Source organism: Ovis canadensis, chromosome 1 (genome assembly GCF_042477335.2).
Source record: "Ovis canadensis isolate MfBH-ARS-UI-01 breed Bighorn chromosome 1, ARS-UI_OviCan_v2, whole genome shotgun sequence".
Lineage (NCBI taxonomy): Eukaryota > Metazoa > Chordata > Mammalia > Artiodactyla > Bovidae > Ovis > Ovis canadensis.
The window spans coordinates 174,637,407-174,653,652 of NC_091245.1; the positions used below are offsets into that span (position 1 = coordinate 174,637,407).

Genomic DNA, 16,246 nt, shown 5'->3' on the forward strand with positions numbered 1-16,246 from the left:
TCATTTCTTCATTGAGGCCTTTCTGACCATTCTATCTAAAATTCACCCTTTATTTCCCAAATTCTTAACGTGACACAGCAATTAACTCCTGAAATGATACAGTGTTTGGTTTGAAAGAACACGTGAACAAACAACATATTAAGATATATTAAATTTGGCCTTAATGTACTGTTAATGCAAGTTCCATGATGGGGAGACATACATTTTTTTTTTCATGGTTATGTCAATTGTTACCTAGAATATTTTAAGAATGCTGTAGTAATTATAGTAAGATAATCAACAAATTCACTGAACTAAAAGATGCTGAAACACACAAAGCTATCAGAGTGTGGGGATGAATCAATACCCCTTACCTACATAAGTTTAATCGGGAAAAAAATCTATCACTTCATCCTAATGAAATATTTTTCTCCTGTCATTCTTTCAAACCTTGGAAGTATCTGTAATATTTTTATTTCTATTTTTCCTTTAAGATTGTGATTACATAAAAGAGCATGGGCAATTTATGTTATGCCTATTCACTGGCAAAAAAAATAGATATTTAGGCTTCCCTGGTGGCTCAGAGGTTAAAGCATCTGCCTGGAATGCTGGAGACCCAGGTTCAATCCCTGGGTCGGGAAGATCCCCTGGAGAAGGAAATGGCAACCCACTCCAGTACTCTTGCCTAGAGAATCCCATGGAGGGAGAAGCCTGGTAGGCTACAGTCCATGGGGTCGCAAAGAGTCGGACACAACTGGGCACCTTCACTTCACTCACTTATGTATATTAAAAAAATTTGAAGGTGAGGCTTAGCTCTAAAGGAGTGTATCTATAAGTCAAACCATACTCCCTATGCAAAAGCTCACACATATTCACATTCATACACATACTCATCATTAAGAACACTGAAAACAAGCTTTCTCTGTACTGAAAACAATAGTTGACCTGCAACACAGGCCTTCATATAAATTAAGACTTTTAGAAAATGAAGGTTGGAAGTAAATAAGAAAGAAAGAGAGAAAGAAAAGGAGAGACCGAGGGAAGGAGAAAGGAAAGAAGGGCTGGCAAAGCTTGATGTTGGGTCCATTAAACTTTTCATATTACCCTGTACATTTATTTTCCTATATGTTTGAAGTACTTTATTAGAAACAGAAATAACATGAGAACTTTTAGGGCAATTAATAAAATATACATAACTCTTACATCCTAGCTTTCCACAGGATGAAAGACTTGAGTCATATGTTAGAAACTTGTCAGTTTCTTAAGGCCAATACTTGAAAAGTTTGGATTTGCCTGTAATTAGTCATGATGCTCCAAAGATAAAAATAATGTTCTTAAGAAATATTAAGAATAAAAATTATGATGACCATGCCCATTTCTTCCCTTGAGAGTCAATTCCCCTCACCCACTCCAAGCCACCTTCATTTTCACATGGTCCCCATTTCCCTATTTAACATCCATGTTACATCACCAGATCAATAGCATATCAGCTTCTGGAAGCATCCAACTCTAATAAAAGTACATGAGATTTTTGAGCAAGGAAGTTCAGCTTCCCCTGGCTAACTATATGGCTTTAGACACTTCATTTACTGTCTCTCTGCCTCAATTCTCTTCACTGATAAACTGGGGTAAATTATAAAACTATGCTTTTTGCAACACAGTAAATTGTTTCCATGACTCATTATAGATAGGTCTCACAATTTGAAGAGCACTGTCCTAGTCTTATGTTTGACTGTTTAGCAGTTTTATTTTTTTGTTATAAAAATAGTTGATAAATGTGAATATTCTTAATTAAATATACATACAGTTATAAAGGAACATGATTATAAGGAAAGTAAGGGTCTCTGATTTCCTTATTATACATTGCCAGAAATGGCAACCCACTCCAGTATTCTTGCCTGGAGAATCCCATGGATGGAGGAGCCTGGTGGGCTACAGTCCACGGGGTCGCAGAGTCAGACACGACTGAACGACTTCACTTCACTTCATAAATAAATAAATAAACATATATCAATATGGTTACATTTCTGAATAAATATTACCAAAATTCTCATCAAAAAGTAATATGGCTCATTTACTCAATCTCTATGGTCATGTACTTCAGTCTCTTTTGAGTTAGCAAGTATTACTCAAGATCCTGAAATCTGATTTATGGATCACCAACACAACCATGTTTTCGTACCTGAAAGATTACACCCTGAGTTTCTGCAAAGCACCAACATAAAAGCTTCCTTGTAAGTCTCCCTGATATAGCTAGCCACTTTCCACACGCTTCTGGGAACATTAACTGTCACAAGGCACCAACAGCCTGGATTTAAAAAGAACACACATAAACACTTCTACCAACTTGGCAAGAGCTGTTATGACCTTAAGATTGTCAGGGTATGACTAATTTGATTATGCCTCAGTTTCACACTTATAAACAAACAAAAATAAATGACAGTCGGAGTCAATTGTCATAAGCACAGTAACTGAACTGGGCTTCATTTTTTACAATAAGAGAATAGTGATTGAATCTATAATATGACTCAACTCATGGAAAAATTAGATGTGTATGTGTGTGTGTGTGTGTGAAGGAGAGAGAAAGAGATTTTGCTTCATCTCTTATCTAACAAACAGATAAATAGATATTGGCAAGATTAATGAGAAGTCATGCATCAACTATTCCAAGTTGCATGAAGAGAGATAGATATGAAAAATATCAATTAAAAATGCCTTTTGTTTTCAGTAATTTAGTGCCTGATTAGATTGGGCATCACTTGAACAACCGTACAGGAAACAACTCCACATTACTGAGCACTGCTGTATTACGGACTCTCATAACAATTCCTCAGTTTTGTTCATATAGCAAGTTAAGCACCTGGGAAGTTGGCTTCAACACAGTTGTTTCGCAGATGAGGAAACTGGAACACCAATAGTTAATTAACTTCCCCAGAGCCACACAACTAACATCGGTGATATGACATTAAAACCCAATTCTGCTGAAATGCACAGTCCACATTCTGTTCATTAAACAAGTATGTCAACTAAATTAAACAAATTCAAAACATAGTATATAATATCGAGTTTTGTTTCTCTTATATCAACTCCAATGATAAGATTAAGAATTGGGTTGAAATGTTATTTCTAAATTTCATTTGAATGTTCTGTTTTGACTCCTGAGTGGAACACATCACCTATCACATTGTATATAATTCCTTGGTCTAGACAATTTAGAATTCTATTAAATGCTCTATTGAACACCCAATCATTTCATACATAAAATTTATTTTCTCTACAATTCAGTTGCGCTTGTGACAATTTATATCTAATTCATGTATCTTTAGTGCCTAGTCAATTATTATGATGCCATTAGAATATTAATAATTTTATAACAATTCCTGAGTCTAGCATGGTGGTGTAATGGGTTGAACAGTAGTTCCCAAAAAGATGTGTAGCTCTAATCTGGGCACCCGTAAATGTAACTTTGTATGGAAATAGTGTTTTGGCAAATGCAATTAAGTTAAAGATCTTGAGAAAAGATCATCCTCGATTTAGGGTTGACCCTCAATCCAATGACTGCTGTCTTTATTAAAGAAAGAAAAGGAAAGCTGATTATAGAGTGACAATGATATGAAGGTTTAGACTAGGTTTAGAAGGTTTCAGTTCAGTTCAGTTCAGTTCAGTTGCTCTGTCCTGTCTGACTCTTTGCGACCCCATGGACTGCAGCAAGCCAGGCTTCCCTGTCATTCACCAACTCCTGGAGCTTACTCAAATTCATGTCTACCATCTCATCCTCTGCCTTCCCCTTCTCCTCCAACCTTCAATCTTTCCCAGCATCAGGGTCTTTTCCAGTGAGTCAGTTCTTCGCATCGGGTGGCCAAAGTATTGGAGTTTCAGCATCAGTTCTTCCAATGAATATTCAGGGCTGATTTCCTTTAGGATGGACTGGTTGGATCTCCTTGCAGTCCAAGGGACTCTCACGACTCTTCTCAACACCACAGTTTAAAAGCATCAATTCTTAGAAGGTTTAGATGTGTTATTCATCTATAGGCCAAGGAATCCCAAGGACTGCCAGGAACTACCAGAAGCAAGGAGAGAGACATGGAACATACTTTAGACTCCAGAAAGATCCAACTCTGGTGACACCTTGATTTTAGACCTCTGACTTCTGGAACTGTGAGAAAATAAATTTTAGTTTTTCTAATCCACCAAGTCTGTGATAATATGTTACAGTAGCCCTGGGAAATGAATATAGAAAGACTAACATTTCCCTTTATGACAGAAAAATATATTTAATTGAGCTATCCATCCAATTTATTTCAAAGGTGGATCTAAAGTGACCTCTCTCTTTTCAAGTTGGTATTTAAAATTAGTAAAAACTCTCAACCATAAAAAAAAATAAAATGATATAATGGTATTTATAGCAACATGGATGAACCTAGAAATTATCTAAGTGAAGTCAGACAGAGAAAGGTAAGCATCATGTGATAGCTAAAAATATGATACAAATGAATCTATTTGTAAAACAGAAAAAGACTCACAGACATAGAAAACAAACTTATGGCTACCAAAGGGGAAAGACAAGGGGAGAGATAATTTTGGAATTAGGGATTAATAGACATGAACTACCATATATAAAATAGATAAACAACAAGGACCTACTGTACAACTCAGAGAACTATATTCAATACCTTCTAATAACCTATAATGGGAAAGAATTTGAAAAAGAATACACACATATGTATATATATATATAAAACTAAAATCACTTTGCTGAACACTTTAATATACCATTATAAATCAACTTTAATTAAGTTAATAATAGAAGCAGTTATCAGAACAACCCTCCAGAATACAGGAATGGGTTGCCATTTCCTCCTCCAGGGGATATTCCAGACCCAGGGATCTAACCTATATCTCCTGCAGTGGCAGGAGGATTCTTTACCACTGAGCTGTCTGGGAAGCCCATCTGAAAATCCTAACAGTACCTGTTCCATAGGGCTGTAGTTGTAATCAAGAGAGAAAACAGATTAACTGCTTAGCCTAAGTAAGCACTTGCATAATCAGTTTTTAGTAAGTGGTGGTAGCTTTTAATTACTGTTATTACTGTTACACATCCTTTACAATCTTGTCTCATAACATCCTGGCAACTAAACTTACGACTCATGTTCATCTGCCATTTTCAAAACAGTTTCACAATTTTTGGTTAGTATGCTGCCTTTGTCTATAATTTCTTTCTTCACAACTTTCACACCATTCTTTATGTAAACTCCTGACATATTTTTTAAGGATCCAAACCAGCTATTACTTCTTCTAGCAAAACTTGACAAGGTAGAGTTTCAGACTTCCTGAATTGTGCTACAATAGCCCTTAGAAGTATTAATCTCTTATGCTCCTCATGTTGTATCATAGATATTAAGGGGAGTCTGTCCCTCCCAATATTACAGAGTCTGTCCTTTCTGCCAAATTAAAGCAAAAGTTCTATTTACCATTTCTGATACTTGGATCATTTCCTAACACATTGGGTAGTAAGTAAACATTTAATCAATGAAAGTAAATTAATGAAATTGTACAATTTCAAAGTCCATTTTCATTCTAGTTTTGGCTCCAATAATGAAGAAATACTTTGTATCAGACTAATCTTCCCACTAAGAAAAACTATAAACTCTGAATCAAACTTTTAAAAGATAACTATTTGAAAGCAGTAGGGAATACCCAAAGGCTGAAATTGGAAGTGATGCCACCAAAAAGCAAGGGCATTACATTGAGTGAAGATCTATGTTTATATGTTTATTCCCCCCACCTCCACCCCGGGGCATTTCCTTGTCTGCATGGCTGGTCAGCTGAACTCAAGCAAAAAGCCAAAGTGTCATTGGTTTGAATTCTTAGAGGATGGCACTCAGGGCTGTTAGTATAGCTGGAAATTGAAGGGGAAAAGTGCCAGAAAGGAGACAGGCACAGAGAGAAAAGCCCCGAAATCTCTAGCATTGGCTTAACATTTAAGTTACACAGATATAGGACAGACTCCCAAAATCTAGCACCAGGGAAGATTTGTAAAGATATTTCAGCTGATGTCCACAACAAAGACAAAAGATACGAAGTTTTAATTCTGTTGTGTTAGAAGACTTTGATGAGCAGCTTGGGCATTCCATTAAAGCCCCAGGACAGTTAAGCCTTAAGAGAAAAGATATCAGCCCTAGACTAAACATAACCTTAAGACTAAGAGCAAAATCAAAACAAGCCATCCTTCCATATGAAACTATCCAAATGAAACCAATACTTCATATACTCAGGGTCTATCTTTAATTGCTAGAGCAAAATCAACAAGATAATATAATATTCAGTATCTATAGTATATTATCCATGATACCCAAAGCATAATAAAATTACTAGACATACAAAGAAACAGGAAAATGTGATAACATAGTCCATGGATAACTGAATCAATCAAAATAGACCCACAAATGAAAACAAACTGCCATGGATTTCACTTATGGGTAAATTTCTATTTAAAGACAAGGAATATTATCAGAAATAAAGAGTGGTACTTTCTAATAACAAAAGTTTTAATCTCATCAGAAATCCATCACAGAGCCTCAAGATACCTATTACACAACAGGCAGAACTAAAAGGAGGAAAAAATGACCTAAAATCTAATGAGATATTTTAACAGTCCTTTCTAGTAATTGACAAAATAACTATTTTAAAATATCTATAAGAATACAGAATACTTGAACAATACCATAAACTCTCTTGATTTAATTTATATTTAGAGAACTTTATGCTCATCTGTGTCATGTATTCTTCTCACATGTGGGTGGAACAGTTACCAAAATAGACCATATGCTGAACTATATGCCTTAATACAGCTCAGAAGAATAAACTCTATAGGGACTTCCCTGGTGGCTCAGACGGTAAAGCATCTGTCTACAATGCGGGAGACTTGAGTGTGTGTAATGTGATGGCAAGGGAATTAAATCAAAAGTCAATAATCATAAGTTACCTGGAAAAGTTCCAAATATTTAGAAATTAAGCAACATACTCCAAATAGTTATAGGTTAAATAAGAAATACCAAGATAAATGGCCAACCTAGATAGCATATTGAAAAGCAGAGACATTACTTTGCCAACAAAGGTCCATCTAGTCAAGGCTATGGTTTTTCCAGTGGTTATGGATGTGAAAGTTGGACTGTGAAGAAAGCTGAGCACCGAAGAATTGATGCTTTTGAAGTGTTGGTGTTGGAGAAGACTCTTGAGAGTCCCTTGTACTGCAAGGAGATCCAACCAGTCCATTCTGAAGGAGATCAGCCCTGCATGTTCTTTGGAAGGACTGATGCTAAAGCTGAAACTCCAGTACTTTGCCCACCTCATGCCAAGAGTTGACTCATTGGAAAAGACCCTGATGTTGGGAGGGATTGGGGGCAGGAGGAGAAGGGGACGACAGAGGATGAGATGGCTGGATGTCACCGTCCATATCACCAACTCTATGGACATGAGTTTGGGTGAGCTCTGGGAGATGGTGATGGACAGGGAGGCCTGGCGTGCTGCAATTCATGGGGTCGCAAAGAGTTGGACATGATTGAGTGACTGAACTGAACTGAAGATAAATTAGAAAATATTTTGAATGAAATGCAATTAAAATAAAATAGAAACAAATTAAAAATAGAACTACCATTTGATCTAGCCATCCCACTCCTAGGCATATATCCAGAGAAAACCATAATTCAAAAAATACATGCACCACAATGTTTATTGCAGCACTATTTACAATAACCAGGACATCAAAGCACCCTAAATGTCCAACAACAGAACGATAGATAAAGGAGCTGTGGCACATGTACAAATGGACTATTATTCAGGCATTAAAAGAACAAACAGTGCCATTTCTGGCAACATGGATTGTCATTCTGAGCAAGCCAGAAATGGAAAAAAAATATCATGTGATACCGCTTATATGCGGAGTCTTTTAAAAAGGGGTACAATAAGCATACTTACAAAACAGAAGTCACAGCTGTGGAAAACAAACATGGTTACCAGAAGATAAATGTGGGGGGAGAGATATACTGGGAGACTGGAATAGACATATATCAGTTCAGTTCAGTTCATTTGCTCAGTCGTGTCCGACTCTTTGCGACCCCATGAATCGCAGCACACCAGGCCTCCCTGTCCCTCACCATCTCCCAGAGTTCACCCAAACCCACAACCATCGAGTCCATGATGCCATCCAGCCATCTCATCCTCTGTTATCCCCTTCTCCTCCTGCCCCCAATCCCTCCCAGCATCAGAGTCTTCTCCAATGAGTCAACTCTTCACATGAGGTGGCCAAAGTACTGGAGTTTCAGCCTTAGCATCATTCCTTCCAAAGAAATCCCAGGGCTGATCTCCTTTAGAATGGACTGGTTGGATCTCCTTGCAGTCCAAGGGACCCTCAAGAGTCTTCTCCAACACCACAGTTCAAAAGCATCAATTCTTCGGCGCTCAGCCTTCTTCACAGTCCAACTCTCACATCCATACATGACCACTGGAAAAACCATAGCCTTGACTAGACGGACCTTAGTTGGCAAAGTAATGACTGCTTTTGAATATACTGTTTAGGTTGGTCATAACTTTTCTTCCAAGGAGTAAGCGTCTTTTAATTTCATGGCTTCAGTCACCATCTGCAGTGATTTTGGAGCCCCCAAAAATAAAGTCTGACACTGTTTCTACTCGGAGAAGGCAATGGCACCCCACTCCAGTACTCTTGCCAGGAAAATCCCATGGATGGAGGAGCCTCGTAGGCTGCAGTCCATGGGGTCGCTAAGAGTCGGACACAACTGAGCGACTTCACTTTCACTTTTCACTTTCATGCACTGGAGAAGGAAATGGCAACCCACTCCAGTGTTCTTGCCTGGAGAATCCCAGGATGGGGGAGCCTGGTGGGCTGCTGTCTATGGGGTCGCACAGAGTCGGACACGACAGAAGCGACTTAGCAGCAGCAGCAGCAACTGTTTCAACTGTTTCCCCATCTATTGCTCATGAAGTGATGGGACCAGATGTCATGATCTTCGTTTTCTGAATGTTGAGCTTTAAGACAACTTTTTCACTCTCCTCTTTCACTTTCATCAAGAGGCTTTTTAGTTCCTCTTCACTTTCTGCCATAAGGGTGATGTCATCTGCATATCTGAGGTTATTGATATTTCTCCCGGCAATCTTGATTCCAGCTTGTTCTTCTTCCATGAAATAGATAACTAATAAGATCCTGCTGTATAGAACAGGGAAGTCTACTCAGTGCTTTTTAATGGCCTACAAAAGAAAAGAATATTAAAAAATGCAGAGTGAATAGTGTGCATTTAGCACTATGGAGCCATTACTCTACGTTTCAACAGTAAATTTGTTTTCTCAGTCTTCAAGATAACAAACCTCCAAAAGATTTTCTTTCTTTTTCAGCCTATGGTTCCAAACCTTATTCACTGAGTATAAAAAAGATAAATACTACCTCTTTTTCCATCTTTTTCATATAGTTTCTCCTTCTATTTCATACAAGAGTTGTCCCTGCTCCTATATAATACTAACTCCTCCACTTAGCTCCCATCACCTCTCATTTGCTCAACACTTTCTTTTCTTTTTTTCTGCATTATCAATGTACACTTTAAGCTTACATTTTCCTTCAGTTATCACTCTACCATGTTTCTCTTTGTTTCAAACACTTTTCCAAAAAAAATGTTTTTTTTTAAACATTTTCTAGTAAATCCATCTATATCTACCATTTAGTCTTAAAACTACTCTAATTTGGCTTTCTTCCTTACTTCTCCATTGAAATTACCTTAATGATTGCTAAATACCTCCTTATTGTCCAGTCTACAGGAATGCAAAAGTAGGAAGTCAGGAAACACCTGGAGTAACAGGCAAATTTGGCCTTGGAATACGGAATGGAGCAGGGCAAAACCTAATAGAGTTTTGCCAAGAGAACTCACTGGTCATAGCAAACATTGTCTTCCAACAACACAAGAGAAGACTCTAAACATGGACATCACCAGGTGGTCAACATCAAAATAAGATTGATCATATTCTTTACAGCCAAAGATGGAGAAGCTCTATATAGTCAGCAAAAACAAGACCGGGACCTGACTGTGGCTAAGATCATGAACTCCTTGTTGCCAAATTCAGATTAAATTGAAGAAAGTAGGGAAAACCACTAGACCATTCAGGTATGACCTAAATCAAATCCCTTATGATTATACAATGGAAGTGAGAAATAGATTTAAAGGACTAGATCTGATAGATAGAGTGCCTGATGAACTATAGATGGAGGTTTGTGACACTGTACAGGAGACAGGGAGCAAGACCATCCCCATGGAAAACAAATGCAAAAAAGCAAAATGGCTGTCTGGGGAGGCCTTACAAATAGCTGTGAAAAGAAGAGAAGCGAAAAACAAAGGAGAAAGGAAAGATATAAGCATCTGAATGCAGAGTTCCAAAGAATATCAAGGAGAGATAAGAAAGCCTTCCTCAGCGATCAATGCAAAGAAATAGAGGAAAACAACAGAATGGGAAAGACGAGAGATCTCTTCAAGAAAATTAGAGATACCAAGGGAACATTTCATGCAAAGATGGGCATAATAAAGGACAGAAATGGTATAGACCTAACAGAAGCAGAAGATATTAAGAAGAGGTGGCAACAATACACAGAAGAACTGTACAAAACAGATCTTCACAACCCAGATAATCACGATGGTGTGATCACTCATCTAGAGCCAGACATTCTGGAATGCGAAGTCAAGTGGGCCTTAGAAAGCATCACTACGAACAAAGCTAGTGGAGGTGATGGAATTACAGTGGAGCTATTTCAAATCCTGAAAGATGATGCTGTGAAAGTGTTGCACTCAATATGCCAGCGAATTTGGAAAACTCAGCAGCGGCCACAAGACTGGGAAAGGTCAGTTTCCATTCCAATCCCAAAGAAAGGCAATGCCAAAGAATGCTCAAACTACTGCACAGTTGCCTTTGACTGTGTAGATCACAATAAACTGTGGAAAGTTCTGAAAGGGATGGGAATACCAGACCACCTGACCTGCCTCCTGAGAAACCTATATGCAAGTCAGGAAGCAACAGTTAGAACTGGACATGGAACAACAGACTGGTTCCATATAGGAAAAGGAGTGCATCAAGGCCGTATTGTCACACTGCTTATTTAACTTATATTCAGAGTACATCATGAGAAACACTGGGCTGGAAGAAGCACAAGCTGGAATCAAGACTGCTGGGAGAAATCTCAATAAACTCAGATATGCAGATGACACCACCCTTATGGCAGAAAGTGAAGAGGAACTAAAAAGCCTCTTGATGAAAGTAAAAGAGGAGAGTGAAAATGTTGGCTTAAAGCTCAACATCAGAGAACTAAGATCATGGCATCTGGTCCCATCACTTCATGGGAAATAGATGGGGAAACAGTGTAAACAGTGTCAGACTTTATTTTTCTGGGCTCCAAAATCATTGCAGATGGTGATTGCAGCCATGAAATTAAAAGACACTTACTCCTTGGAAGGAAAGTTATGACCAACCTAGACAACATATTCAAAAGCAGAAACATTACTTTGCCAACAAAGGTCCGTCTAGCCAAGGCTATGGTTTATTCAGGAGTCATGTATGTATGTGAGAGTTGGACTGTGAAGAAGGCTGAGCGCCGAAGAATTGATGCTTCTGAACTATGGTGTTGGACAAGACTCTTGAGCGTCCCTTGGACTGCAACGAGATCCAACCCGTCCATTCTATTGGAAATCAGCCCTGCGTGTTCTTTGGAAGGACTGATGCTTAAGCTGAAACTCCAGTACTTTGGGCACCTCATGCGAAGAGTTGACTCTTTGGAAAAGACTCTGATGCTGGGAGGGTTTCGGGGCAGGAGGAGAAGGGGACGACAGAGGATGAGATGGCTGGAAGGCATCACTGACTCGATGGATGTGAGTTTGGGTAAACTCCGGGAGCTGGTGATGGACAGGGAGGCCTGGCGTGCTGCAGTTTATGGGTTCACAAGGAGTCAGACATGACTCAGCGACTGAACTGAACTGAATGGAAACTCTGTTATTGTTAGTTCGTGTCACAGGCAACACAGCTGATGAAGCTCCCCCTCTTCAGGTTTAAGACTTCATATTCTTCTAACTTTTTTTTTGTGGCCCTTTAGTTTTTTACTGTGTAAAAGATTCTTACACAAAATATTGGAGCACTCTAGGGACTGGTTTTGAGCTCTGCTCTCTTCTCTAACAATATTTTCCTCCTGGGTGATTGTATTTCCATCGATTTGAATAGCTCTAAATACTATGACTCCAAAATTTATACCTCTGTTTCGTTCCCATCAGCACCACACTAATGCATTCATTTGTCTACTTGACCTTTTCACTGTGATTTACAATAGGCATTGTTGGCTTTTGCTTATCTTCAAGACTTATTGAAAATGTTAACTTGTTAGATAAGTCAGCCTACCTAAAATTCTAATTTCTGTCTAAAATCACCCTACTTCCTTTACTGAAAAGTGTTTATCACAGTTTGAAATAAGCTTATTTATTCTTTTATTTATTTGCTTACTGTTCTATTCCCTTTATAGAATACAGTCTCCTTGATGGCAAGGATTTTGTCCATCGTATTTGCTTCCATATACTTAGCACCTAGGAGTATATTTAACGTACAGAAGAAATTCAGGAATACTTGTTCAATGACACTTAGATAACATTCATGAACTGAATTCTAGTATTCATCAATTCAACTATTCTAGTCAGAGTTCTATTGACTCATTAAACTGGCACATTTACAGTACATGTAGTAAGGTTAGAACTGTATGCATCACATTGCAGCATTCATCAGTAGTAAATGCCATTGGTTACTAACTCCCTATCTTCCCACGTGCGATGTGGTAGGAAGGGTTATTTTTAAGCAAAGTACAGATGGTTTGTAAATTGCTTATTGATACTTATTTAGGCTACATTGCTTTGGTTTATTTGCTTAGGTAATCATATTTTGTAAGTTATTAGGCTCTGCTTTTACAGTGAAAGTAATTCTTTTTCATTTATATGCTTCAATCTAAGGGTTTGGAATTGGTTTTAATATCAGTCAAGGTAATTGAGGTGAAAATTAACTTCTGCATATACTTTTTAAATTTTATTTTAAATTGGAGTATAGTTGATTGATAATGTTGTGTTATATTCAGGTGTACAGCAAAGAGATTCAGTTATACAAACACATGTATCTCCTCTTTTTCAAATTATTTTCTCATTTAGGTTATTGCAGAATATTGAGCAGAGTCCCCTGTTCTATACAATAGGTCCTTGTTAGTTATCCATTTTAAATATAGCAGGGTATACATGTTAATCCAAAACTCCCAATCTATCCACTCTCCCCACCCTTACCCCTCTGATAACCAACCATAAGATTATCCTATAAATCTGTGAGTCTATAAGTTCATTTGTATCATTTATTGATTCCATATATAAGTGATATCATAATATTTGTCTTTCTCTGACTTACTTCACTTAATATGCAAATCTCCAGGTCCATCCATGTTGCTGCAAATGGAATCATTTCATTCTTTTAATGGCTGAATGATACTCCACTGTATATGAACCATATTTTCTCTGTCCTTTCATCTATCAAAAAACAACCAGCTTACTTCTACCTCCTGACTATTGTAAGTAGTGCTGCAATGAACACGGGGGTGCATGTATCCTTTTGAGTCATGTTTTTCTCTGGATATATGCCCAGGAGTGGAATTACTGGATCAAATGGGATCTCTATTTTTAGTTTCTTAAGGAATCTCCATACTGTTCTTCATAGTTACTGTACCAATTTACATTCTCACCAACAGTGTAGGAGAGCTCCCTTTCCTCTACACCGACACTAGCATTTACTGTGTGTATTTTTTGGTGGTGGCCATTCTGACGGTTGTGAGGTGATATCTCACTGAAGTTTTTATTTACATTTCTCTAATAATTATTAATGTTGAGCATCTTTTCATGTGCCTCTTGGCCATCTGTATGTCTTATTTTGAGAAATGTCTATTTAGGCCTTCTGCCTATTATTTTATTTTATTTTTTTTTAATACTGAATTGCATGATCTGTTTGTAAATTTTGGAGACTATTCCCTTGTTGGTCACATTGCTTGCAAATATTCCTCCTTTCTGTGGGTTGTCTTTTTGCTTTTGTCTATAGTTTCCTTTGCTGTGCAAAAGCTTTTGAGATTAATTAAGTCCCAGTTGTTTATTATTGTCTTATTTATAACGATTACGTAAGACCAAACATGAAGACTGTACAACAAATAAGAGAAATTTTCTCAAATTACTTTCTATGTGAACACATATGATGACAGAGACAACAAATGCTGCCAAACATATTCACACAAAGAAACATGGTTTTCATTATGCAGAGACATACTTTTCTATTTAAAGCAACTGGCCTTAGACAAACGGATAAGGAAGTGGTGGTACGTATACACAATGGAATATTCCTCAGCTATAAATCAGAATGCATTTGAGTCAGTTCTAATAAGGTAGATGAAATTAGAACCTATTATACAGAGTGAAGTAAGACAGAAAGAGAAACACCAATACAGTATACTAATGCACATATACGGAATTTAGACAGATAGTAATGACAACTCTATACGCAAGACAGCAAATGATACACAAAGGTAAAGAACAGACTTTTGGACTATGTGGGAGAAGGCAAGGGTGGGACACTATGAGAGAATAGCATTGAAACATGTATATTACCATATGTAAAAAAGATGACCAGTGCAAGTTCAATGCATGAAGCAAGGCACTCAAAGCTGGTGTTCTAGGACAACCCAGAGGGACGGGGTGGGGAGGGAGGTAGGAGGGGTGCTCAGGAAGGTGGGACACATGTACACCGATGGCTGATAAATGTCAATATATGGCAAAAACCACCACGATACTTTAAAGTAATTAGCTTCCAATTAAAATAAATAAATTAATTTAAAAATTAAGTATCTGGCCTTATATTACACATTTAAAAGATGATACAATGTCATCAAAGATCCTAAAACCAGTTTTCTATTTAAATGTTCCATATTTTATTTCTCTCTTAACTTTATAAATTGCATGTTCTGGTTAAAACTGGTTACTTTGCTATTAGTAATGAATTTGAATAAAGTGAAACACGACCTAAGCAAATATGCTAATTAAATAGGAAATAAAAATGAATCCTCCTGTGCTGACAAGAGAGTAGAACTGGACTTTTTTGGTTTTGCATTTTGTTTTCATTCGCTGGCAGTCTGTTTGGCATCTCACACATAAACTAGCTGGTGAATAATAACAGTCTAAAAATATGTGTTTATTGCTTCCCAGAAGAAAATACAGGAATATCTGAAAGTATGAGATTCAGAAACTGTCAGTTCATTCATTCTTCATTTCACATTCTATATTTTTCATTTTGTAAGTTCTGACTTCATGAAGAGGGTCTTTAATATTCTACATAATTTCTACATTTGTGTCAACTTATCGAAATCTATGAAGTTAACAATTATGTAGACCATCAACTTTGAAACATCAAAAAAAAATCACTGAACACTGACATTAGGGAGATGGCCCAAGATTTGAAAGAGATTTGGGACATAATAGAATGGACTATAAACCAGCTTTAATTTTTTAAATTTATACCATGATCAATACAATCTTTTTTTATTTCAATGATTTCTCCATCTACATGAGTCAAAACGAGCAGAAAATGTAGTGTGTGCTACCCTGTACCAAATGCCATTCTATGAAAATAAGGCATAAATATGGTTTCTATGGGCTTTCCAGGTGGCTCAGTGGTAAAGGATATGCCTGCCAAGTAGGAGAAGCAGATTTGATCCCTGGTTCAGGAAGATCCCCTGGAAGAGGAAATGGCAACCCACTCCAGTAATCCTGCCTGAGAAATCTCATGGTTAGAGAAGCCTAGCGGGCTATGGTCCATGGGGTCGCAAAGGAGTCAGACACCACTGAGCAATTAAACAATAACAAATGATTTCTTTGCATAAATAAAATTGCTTCTGAAGAGGGCATATCAAGGAAACAGATTTACCACACAGCTAACCTTGTAATCTGACCTCTCCTCATTTTTCTAGTATTATTTTTGAATTTCTCTGCTTTTCCACTCAATGCCTTAATCTTATTGAACTAATTTTTGTACCTGAACAATGTTCCTATCTCTACCTTCTTGCAAGCAGTTATTGCTACCTGACCCAGTGCACTCTCAACACACTCCCAAATCTTCAACATAACCCACTTTTTCCTGGTCCAGTTACCCCTACTCTTAAGCT

The 16,246-nt window shown here is 37.5% G+C and overlaps 1 long non-coding RNA gene and 1 other non-coding gene across 7 annotated transcripts in view; one reads left to right on the plus strand and one right to left on the minus strand.

Moving 5' to 3' along the window:
- LOC138419530 (uncharacterized) overlaps positions 1-16,246 on the minus strand; it is a 639,926-nt gene that overhangs the window by 100,353 nt on the left and 523,327 nt on the right. For 2 of the 6 annotated variants that reach the window (XR_011249006.1, XR_011248998.1), the window contains one exon: positions 9,154-9,243. The exons of 3 other annotated variants lie outside the window; for them this stretch is intronic. This is a non-coding gene — a long non-coding RNA (uncharacterized lncRNA). Of the gene's footprint in view, positions 1-7,684; positions 9,244-16,246 lie in introns of those variants that run through there. One more of the 6 variants, XR_011249000.1, reaches the window with a different exon arrangement.
- Positions 549-620, plus strand: TRNAS-GGA (transfer RNA serine (anticodon GGA)). The gene has a single exon. It is a non-coding gene; the product is annotated as a tRNA-Ser (tRNA).